This window comes from Ctenopharyngodon idella, chromosome 2, assembly GCF_019924925.1.
Source record: "Ctenopharyngodon idella isolate HZGC_01 chromosome 2, HZGC01, whole genome shotgun sequence".
In the NCBI taxonomy this organism is placed as follows: domain Eukaryota; kingdom Metazoa; phylum Chordata; class Actinopteri; order Cypriniformes; family Xenocyprididae; genus Ctenopharyngodon; species Ctenopharyngodon idella.
In genome coordinates, this window is record NC_067221.1 from 41,866,931 (window position 1) to 41,876,930 (window position 10,000).

At 36.7% G+C, this 10,000-nt stretch overlaps 1 protein-coding gene across 1 annotated transcript in view; it reads left to right on the plus strand.

The window, feature by feature from the left end:
- onecut3b (one cut homeobox 3b) overlaps positions 1-1,832 on the plus strand; it is a 25,690-nt gene extending 23,858 nt beyond the window's left edge. The window contains exon 2 of the mRNA XM_051867341.1: positions 1-1,832. This exon is cut by the window's left edge and continues 314 nt beyond it. The gene's annotated coding sequence lies outside the window, so the exon portion shown is untranslated.
- Positions 1,833-10,000: the final 8,168 nt, after the last annotated feature.

The window sequence follows — 10,000 nt, forward strand, 5'->3', positions numbered from 1 at the left end:
CTGGAGGATGTCCAGCTGACAGACCAGTGCCAGATGTACCGCAGCAACAGCTGATGATGATGTACGGTGCCCATCAAACCTCACAAACCCCTTCCGGGCACGGCGGATGTGGATGAGTTTCGTCGAGCTCGTATTTCATCTGAAAACGCTTTTAATTTATTAGCACGTTTGGTTTATTTTTTCTCTCATGGATATTTTGGACATTCCCCCCACCTGTGCTTGATATTTGAGCTAAAACATCTCTCATCTCAGTCTCTGGATTAGCGAAGCAAAACGGAATTTTCTCTCTCTCATAGAGCAGTGGAAAGAAGGAACGGAAGGCAATACGTATTTTAGCACACAACCCTTGGTTTTTGATCCCTTATTTGACACAAATATTTCATACAAATATATCTCTAGTTTCAATCGCTTTTGGTTAAAGATATTTTCAGGTGTCTCGCCCTCTCAGTCTGTATTTTCACTGCCAGTGTGGCGCCTTGTTCTTGCTTCAGCACAATGATAAAGGGATGCAAAGAATCAATCGGCTCTCTGTATTTTCCCCTAAAGAATCATTTTACCGTAGGGGTCTTACAGAGTGCTTCTTCTGCACAGAGCAACGGCGCCACCTCCTGGAGAACCCTATAAACGCACCTTTCGTTTAAGGCTTTAGATGTCACGCTTCCTTCAAGTCAGTATATATATTTTTATTTCAGTTATTTTGGTACTTCAAGTTAAAGCTGCAGCCCGTAACTTTTGGCGCTCTAAACAGACCTTCATGCGTCTTGCGGAAGAACATTGTAGTCGGAGCTACTTCTCTTGCCCGATCTAATGAAAGTGCATATTCTGTTTCTATTTGGAGTGCTATTTACACGCAGAAATTACCATTGGCGTGCATAAGATACGCACGTGTGTGACGTGCATATGACACGCAATTTTCAACGTACATAAAATACACCCCTACCCCACACCACTAATTCTACCCATTGCGTATCATATGCACGCAAAAAGTAATTTCAGAGTATAAATAGCACGCCAAATACAAACATAAACTCGTGCTATAGATACGCAGCACTAGGAAATCGTGTTGGGACGAGTCACGTGCTACTCCGCAGCGGGACGACCCGAACCAGTCTAAAGTAGTCCGAATATAAACACTTATTATAGGTGTACCGTACTGATTCAGGATAAGACAAAAACACGGTTTGGAAAAATTGATTCATGATGAAATCGCTCATTATATAATTTTTGTACATTTTGAACACAAAAAAAGTTACGGACAGCAGCTTTAAGCTAAACAAAAATTAGAAATGTTGCATTGGCAACTAGCTGAAATAAAAAAAACATTTTATTTTATGTTTATTAACATGTTTTAGTTAACAATAATAACCTTGCATCAAATCAGATAAAAGGTATAGCATTTCCCCATCTATCTCAAACACCTTAAAGTAAAAACATCCCAGCAGATCTTGAAGGCAGCGTGAATCACGGTCCTGTGCAGGTTGTAAGATGTCAGGATTTTTATCATCCATATGAACTTTTGTTTCTGTTTTTTCATACATTTATTTCTCGCATCCAAAGCTATTTTCCGTTACCAAAGATGAAACAATCAGCAATCAAGTGGAGAGTAAAAGCTGTTCGATTATTTTTCTCCTGTTTGTGGAGACCTGCAGCTTCTAATGGCCAAAACCTAAAGGTAAAATGTCACTGTATGATAATTGAGTGCCAACGACAGATGCCTTAACGATAATCATAGAGGATGTTTGCGACTCCGAGTCGCCCAAAGACTCCAGAGAAATCATGCGATTCAAACAGGGGCTGAAAACACTCATTCCTGAGTCCTGACATCCATTGTTTTGGAAACCAAATCGATCCATTTACCAAAACGTACTGAATATGAATCTGTAAATATTCCTCTTTAGCTCTATCTTTAATCCTTGTTTTCCTTCTCTCTCTCTCTCTCTCTCTCTCTGTTCCTCTATAATAATGATGCGGGTAAAAAGTTACATAGACACAAAGTTTGTATTAAACGTCTGGACTCTTGTTGTGCATAAACTATGTGTAAAGAAGCACCTTGTGAACAAAACGACAAGAAACAAGGGATTGTTGTGTATAACAAACATTTGTGGAGAAATGGACTCCTGAACTGAGCTGTAGAGACAGAGCGGCTCTTTCTCTATCAATCCAAAAGGTTCCGGCTGATGAAAAAGGCCCTTCTTGATGAGCTTCATCTTTTGCTTACTTCCTGTCTCACTGTCCAGACAGGTAAGACAGCAGATGTCTGTAGCATTTCAGAACAAAGTCGTGACCAGGTGAAGAGCAAGTTTTTTTTCTAAACAAACTCTGATGTGAAGCAAAAATGTGAAAAAAGCGAACACACACACACACCTCGTTTGTAGTGAGAATCAATGTGGCTACCTCACAGAAACACAGTGGTGTGTGTGAAACAGCCACTGATACCAAAGATTCTTCTTCAGCCTGCCAGTTTAACCATCATCATCATCATCATCATCACCCGCTCACAAACACACACGAACACCAATGTGATTCAGTGTAGCAAAACATTTTCTTCTCAAACACACAAACAGGGTTGCCAGGTTTTCACAACAAAACCCACCAAATTGCTACTCAAAACTAGCCTAATCGTGGTTCGAGGGGGGTCTCCTAGTAAAAACTGCGTTCCGCAAGGTAAAATCTGCATTTTTGGCAGGGCTTCCGTTGGAAAAATTCACATTCAAGGGGATAAATATCATGTTATTTGGTGTCGCTTGAACCCGCGGATGTAAAAAACAACCCGAGGACATGAAAAACAATCCGCAGCAACAGTGTTAAAGTAGCCCAATTCCACGGGAAAACCGCAGACTTGGCAACACTGCACAAACACACCTGAGTAGCTGATCTAAAAGGGACTATGAGGTTATTTATAATCGCAAATCTTAATAGAACTCGCAATTTCCCAGCTAACAAAAAACATGTACTAAGAACGTTTTGCTACCATTCCCATTAAGCTATGAAAACGTTTTTTTCTGAATGTTCTCTCAACGTTCAAAACATCCAGTTTATTAAATATTTTAAAAACATTTATTCTTGGTTATGCGAACATTAAGGGAACATTCCATTTTGCATACTTTTTACATTTGAATGTTCCAAAACAAGTAGTAACATATTTAAAAACCTTAAACAGACATCCAACTAAAATGTTTCCGAAAAAACAATGCTATCTCATGACCAATTCGTACATAATTTACAAGGTGGCTAATTCGAGGCAGCAAATTCATACGATTTGTCTAAACCCCAGTGACGGGTAGGTTTAGGGGTAGGTCATTCGTACGAATTTATATGAATTTGGCAACTCGTAAAATACGTACGAATTCTTATAAATTGGTTAGTTCCTGTCCTTAATTCTAATTGGTCAATAGCTGTGTTTTATTCACGATAAAACATGGCTATGACCGCTTCACCCAACGGTTCTGTGTATCACTACACAACACCCTTAGCAACCACTCTTAGCAACGGAAACTGTTTGTTCTCAATTGATTTTGTTTGTTGATGCTTACTGTATTATGTAGAAGAGTATTGTGAGAAAGAGATGGAGTGAGCGAGTTTATTACCTGCATTCAGATTTAGCATTTTCCTTCAGGTCAGTCCTATGTTCATAATAAAAAAATCTGTTTAAAATTATCTTGTCCTTTTAACAGTTAAGGGGTTTTCCCATGACTGACAGTCGCTAATCAAAGCATTTGTCAGTTGCGTTTTGTTCCATGTTCACAACAATTCAGTCTTTTCAATGTAAAAGTCTTTGCTACTGACTGACACACTCATAAAGACAGTCTTTGCCGCCATCTAATGGCGTAATAATGTAACTTCTGTTGCTGTTCATGGTCAGGGACTATTTTTTCCGGCGGAAGGAAGGCTTTTAGTGAAAGTTTACTTCATGAAAGTTGCAATGATACATATTTTTGGCTTTAATATTTGTATTGTGTGGTAACCGTTTTATAAAAACAATAAGGTACTCGAGGCTAGTGCTGTATCGTGAATAAGTCATGCCCTTCAGCTGTAACTTATTCACGATACAGCACAGCCTGGAGTACCTTATTGCTTACGTATGAATTAGCCACCTTGTAAAATACATATGAACTGCCGTGACATCGGGTTGGAAAAAACACTCCATGAATGACGTATAAATAACATTTTGAGAACATTATTAAACACCAGATAACTCTGAACGAATGTTCTATTAATGTTACTGGAAGAACTTTTGTTCGTCGCTTTAAGAGAACCTTGCCAGAACGTTCTGAGAACATTTCCTGTTAGCTGGGTTTGTCCCTTAACCAAGCTGAGTACACACACACAGACACACACACACACACACACAGAGTAGTCAGACTGCATTATGCCACGGTGAAGGAAGTGGCAACTATGCAGGACAAGTTGAGTGCCTTTTTCCTTCAACCACGGGTGGATTTGCTCTGGACACACTCGCACACACACACACACACTTGCACGCATACACACACATATATGCACACACAATTTTTTAAAACATACCCACATATTTTTTTGCATAGCTGCATATTTTGCATAAAAAAGGGAGTTTCCATTCTGATAAAGAAGCACTTTGTTTTTTTATGAAAGTAGTTGTTTTTCTATTTGCTGCATTTATTTATTATGTGTATTTATTTCTCTATGAAGTGTGCAGGAGTGTGATATTTCTGTAATCCGTGTGGCAATGCCTCTGGATTCACACACACACACTTCCGACAGAGCTATTTTTGTGTAATTTACAGTATTCCGGAAGTGTGTGTTTGTGATGTTTGTGTAAAACTGAGGTATACCTGCACTGTCAGTGGTCGTCCAATCATATGCCTCCATCGGTCATATTCACAGACCATTCGCCGACCAATCATGTCATTTCACGCTGGCAGGCATGTGTTGACAATGAGAATTCTGATATACCTCAAATACTTGTAATGTAAAGGTAATCTGACGAAACAATAACGATGATAGTAGAAGATAATACTGCTAAATAATAGTTTTGGAAATATTGTGACTTGAAGCTTTTTACTGTTCTGTACTGTCTTGTTGAGTTGAGTAATTTTCTTCTTCATTTGGCATGCTCCCAAAATCAACCCTTTTTTTTAAAAGTTAACTAAACATTTAAGTGGCATCAGAGCGACTAGAAAACATTCTGGTGTCACGGTATGAAACTTTTGACCACGGGAGTCAAGATTGCCTGAAATGATCCAAAGCTTGTGTAGTAGTTAGTTCCTTTGAATAATGAGAAACACCAAAATGAGCTTTAGAGACCAAAGTAATATCATGGGGCAAATTGCTGTATACTTGTTTTTTTTGTTTCATTTTAAAGTTTGATTTCTTTTTCTCTCTCTTAATTTCATTTATTGACCCATGTTTCTGTCCATAGGAAAATGCATTTGAGTTGAATTATTAGTGTTTGTTGTGCGTGTTCAAGTGTTCCTGATATTTAAAAAAGAAAAAAGGAGAAAAAAAAAGATAATGAAAACCAGCTCTTCTGTCGTTAGGGAAACGCTGGTGATTCTTTTATGCATGGATATTAATCTAACTGTTCAGAGACAGGACGACTCGTACGTCACGGTCAGGGAGAGGCAGGAGGAACCTGGATTTGCCCAGTGGGGTCTGATGAAGTGATCAAGAATTTATTTATTTATTTCTTTAACACTTTATCTGCTTTGATTGGCAATATTGTGCTCTCCTTCTGTCCCACACCAAGTTAAATCAAGGTTTTGAGGGTCTAATTGTTTCTTTATGTACAGAATTATTAGGTGAATTTCTGGGTCATATTTCACCCAAAATCACAAGGAAAAATATTTTGCACTAAGAAAATAGAGCCTTTTTATGGCCAGTATGATTTTTTGCAACATGACACTTTTTCTTAATAATTCTAAATATTAAATTATTATTTAGTAAATACATTAAAACCATTTAAATAATAAATTAAAGTACTAAGTAATTTATACTTGAAATCTTTCAGCTTCAAGTTGCCAGTCACCACTAGCAGAATATTTTGTTGTATGAATATTTGAACATTTAAAATACACTCTAAAAAATGCTGGGTTAAAAACAACCCAAGTTGGGTTGAAAATGGACAAACCCAGCGATTGGGTTGTTTTTAACCCAGTGGCTGGGTCAAATGTTTGCCTAACCTGCTGGGTAGTTTTATTTAACTCAACTATTGTTTAAAAATGACTATATTGCCTGCTTAAAATCAACCCAAACTATGTTGGAAATTAACATTTATTAGTATGTTTAATGAACATTAATTAATAAGTTTAATGATTAATTAAACAATAAACATTTATCAAATTGCTTATTAATAAATGTTCACCTTTTGATTATTATTGTTGCCTCTAGTAATTATGTGTCTCATTTTTAATTTCCAACATATTTTGGGTTCATTTTAAGCCAGACATATAGTCATTTCTAAACAATAGTTGGGTCAAAAAAACTGCTCAGCACGTTAGGCAAACATTTAACCCAACCGCTGGGTTTGTCCATTTTCAACCCAACTTGGGTTGTTTTTAACCCAGCATTTTTTAGTGTATCAAAACAAAGAACAGAGCCTCTGCTTTTTTAAAAAAAGTTTTATTCTAGCTTCATGCATTTTTTTTATCAACACTTGAATGTGGGTAAGTTTCATAAAAAAAGCATTTTGAACAAAAAGCTGAGAAAATCGTGTTTTTATCAAAGATTACAACGTACATAATCAATGCTTTTATCGCTTGTTTCTGCTCCTTTTTGCCTGTGTTTTGATCCAGAGATTCTGTACTCTTTCAGAAGATGTGTAATAGCACCCCCTACCGTATAACAGTGAAAACACGGAAAGCCGGAAAATTCCATCAATGGCAGGGAAAGAGTTAATATAGGCCTATATAATAATATTCTATTCAATAATATAATTTCTCCTTTCCTTGTATTTTGGTTGAAATATGAGCTGGACATATCTTGTCAGGTTTGCTGAGATTCACTCTTTTATCTATGATTTAAATGATTTAGTGTGTGGTTGATCAACACGCAGACGGATAAACAACAGCCATTGTTTCGAATCTCCCTGTGTGTTCAGATCCGAGACCCTGCGGGCGAATCCTCCTCCTTCCTCTGGTACCAGAGAATCAATCAGAACCATGTGTCTTTGTGATGGTAGAAGACAATCAATTTCCAATAAGGAGAAGAACAAAAGACGAGAACGAACGCTTGAGAGATAGTCGCTGTAAAGACTCAAGACTGGGAAAGAAACGCTGTGAGCGATGAGTGCAGCTGAGCATTTAAACCGTCCACAAAGAATAATATAGATTTTTTAGCCGACTGCCATGGTAACTGTATTTCAGAACAGCTCTGATTTCAGTCATTTTACAGAGAAGCTTTTAGAACAAAACATCTTATGTAATGCTTTTCCAGGTACTTTAAAGGGTTAATTCATCATCAATTATCCTCATATTGTTCCAAATACATATGATCCCAGCATTTATTGTATGCAGGGTTGCCAGGTCTACTTAATCAAAAATATCCCAGATATAAAAACTCAAAAATATGCACTTCAACACCTAAAATAGGCCTACATATTTTACAGTCAATCTTATGCAGCTTGAAAATCACTATATAGTATTAATCATAAACACAGTCTGTTTTCATAAAGGTGCTCACAGGAGCTCAAAGTCTCCTTACCATTCTCAAAACTTAACATTTAGCACAGTTTTATCATTGGTAGAATATAAAATATTTCAATACATGCAATATGTCAAACATTTAACCCTTGGGGGGGGGGAAAATCAACCCACCTCAACAGTTTAAAAGTAGGAAAACTACTTGACTATGAAAACACGGCGTGAACATTCTGCTAAAAATTTCCGTTGTTGTTCCATGGAAGAAAGAAGGTTAAACAGGGTTGGACTGACATGAAGATGAGTAGGACTAAATGTTTTATATTTGGGTGAACTGTTCCTTTAATAGATGATTCATTATTTAGATACACGTGTGAAACAGTGAGCCGTTATTTACCTGTAGTTTCTGGAAGAATATGATCCGTATTTCCTTCTCATTTTCCGCCAACTTCCCTCGATTGACACCATCCTCATGTGACTCAGGGTATTGTGATTGAATGCCTGATGAGGAGACACAGCACGCGAATCCCATATCAAATAGGCCTATAATATCACCACGATTCTCCAAAAAGTGCCTACGCTCAACTCACAAATACACCCGTGTTCTTCTGCCCTGATATTTAATTTTTCCTGTAAATTCTATAGCGTCTGGAGAAAATTCAGTGCGAAGAAACAAACAAGGACAATGGTTTGGCTGAGAGAATTAAGGTGCGGTCGCGTTTAACCGTTGCTCGGCGAAATTTCGCGGGCGAAATTCAAATAGGAATGCGCGCCATCATGAGCCGTTATGGAAGCACATTTACGCCTCATTTTAAAAAATCGTATGCTAATTATGACAAAAAAAGTAGAATTTATGAGATGAAAAGTCGAAATTGTGACTGAATTTTCATCTCATAATTAGGCCTATAATAGTGTCATTTTTTTTTTCCACTTGCAGTTGGACTTCCAACTTGGAAACTGAAAGTATATCTCACATCCGACGGTGAATGGAGTGCTGCACCACTGTAGTTTTAGCCTACATTAGGGATTAGTCCAAAAATAATTTCAAATTTCACAATGGTATTAAAAGATGGACATCTGTTTCATGCAACTTATTCTCGCTTGAAGTGTTTTATCACTGTCGTTTCGTTTCCCAGTCTTGATCTCAGTGGTTATGAAGGCCTGTACAGTGATTGACAGTTCATCTGTTGAGTCCTTTAAAGTTGGCTAAACCTGAATGATAACTGTTACAGAACATCAATGAACTAAAAAGACCAGTATGGGTAAATACAATTGTGTGTTTTGAATAATTAAGTAAATAAAAGATTGGGGGAATAAAAAAAAAAATCACTTTGTTTCATCTTTTGAGTGCTACACTGACACCTAGTGGTGGAACCAAAGCAACGCACAACTCTGCCCTCTGGTGGACTGGAAAAGACATAACAGTATGTTCTAGACACGGAATGTTTTTATTCAAAATAACAAAAATAAGCTTTGTTTTGTTTTGTTTTTTTGAGGGGAAAACATTTGTACCACAATGGAAAATTAAGCCAGTGTTTCTTAAAAGAATTCTCCTTTAATTAAATGAATGTTTATTTAATGACTCAGTCTTTTATTTTCAATATTGCTTTTAAAAACAAAAGAAACAAATCATTATTGTTACTATAAACGCAATTATATTACTATAAACACAAATTTCCATTGATGAAATGCATTACTTCAATTCCATTATGGTACAAAATTGCCATATGACAAAACTAACATATTTAATGATGTAGTATAAATGCACAGATATTACAACAACTTCAGAATGTGTTGGGATGATACCGAAAGTATATTCTGGAAAGAAAATCAAAACGTCATTTGACCTTAAAACACATTAATGTGTTCTTTTAAATCCTCTATTTCAGAATAGTGAGAGAAAAGTGAAAGAATTGGCCAAACCTTCACAAGAGAGAGTAAAAGATGAATAACTTCCCTCTTTTGCTCATTGATACTCTGAACAGATATATGAGCAGAAACACAGACAAGAAACAACCAAGACAGTGAACAGGGTACAACATGCTTTTATGAATAAAAGGTCTCTCTTTTTTTCTTTTTTTTTTTACAAGACAAACAGTATAAAACAAACATATGCATAGAAAATAACAGATAAACACTTGAAACAACATTCATACACATTATAATAGACGAGACCAGGCTGCTGTGAGATTGGATGGGGAAAAAATAGAGCATTTTCAACCTCCTGCATGATTTAGCAAAGGTTAAAAGTGACATGCATGAAAAAGAAGCTCATTCGCTTCACCTGAAATATCTTTTATTCCAATGATATCCAGGACCGAGCTCAATAACACTTTATTAAAGCCACTGAATGTCCACAAACATTAAAGACAAATGTTAAGATCGAT